A 666-nucleotide genomic window follows, 5' to 3' on the forward strand; every position below is an offset into this window, starting at 1 on the left:
AAATAAATAAAATCTTTGAAGAAAAAATATATATTTTAGGCTAATTAGTTTAAGAAAACATGGCCGAAAATTTAGTTATTGAGCTAGAATTGTAAACTGAGGGGTACTTACAGAATCATATAAGAAAAGGTCACAAAATAGAAATTATGAGAAAAGTTGAGACAGAAGATCCAGGTAAACACCATCCATTTAAAATGAAACTTCATGGTCATTACCAAGGCTTTGAGAATGCAGTTTTCTCATTTGCTGTGGACATGACCATAAAAAAATTTTCCCACTAGGTTTTCTTTCTTTCTGCTACTTTGCTAGCATTCAGCCTATTGGGAACATTTTACCAACTCTGTTCTATTTCCATTGCCTTAGATTAGCACTGTCCAGTATTAATTTAACAGAAGCCATACGTGATTTGGTAATGGTCCTATTTCAGATTCCCGTCTGAACATACATGGCTAGTATACTGAACAGTGCATGCCTAGATCTCTAAAAGACGTCTTTTGCTAACTCCTTCCATATTGTAAATAACCATGCAACTTGTAATATAATAGATTTAGTAGAGGGAGGCTGGCTCTAGTTTACATGATCATCTCTTGAAATGGAACCTTACTTTATGTTCCTGTTATATAGGAGTGACATTGACAACTGTGGATTGATCAAGTTCTTTTTAAA

The 666-nt window shown here is 33.8% G+C and overlaps 1 non-coding gene across 1 annotated transcript; it reads left to right on the forward strand.

The window, feature by feature from the left end:
* Window positions 1-205: 205 nt before the first annotated feature.
* On the forward strand, window positions 206-332 carry LOC132002380 (small nucleolar RNA SNORA32). Its single transcript, XR_009399866.1, has one exon. It is a non-coding gene; the product is annotated as a small nucleolar RNA SNORA32 (small nucleolar RNA).
* The last annotated feature ends 334 nt before the right edge of the window (window positions 333-666 follow it).

The sequence above is a fragment of the Mustela nigripes genome, chromosome 14, assembly GCF_022355385.1.
Source record: "Mustela nigripes isolate SB6536 chromosome 14, MUSNIG.SB6536, whole genome shotgun sequence".
Classification (NCBI taxonomy): Eukaryota; Metazoa; Chordata; class Mammalia; order Carnivora; family Mustelidae; genus Mustela; species Mustela nigripes.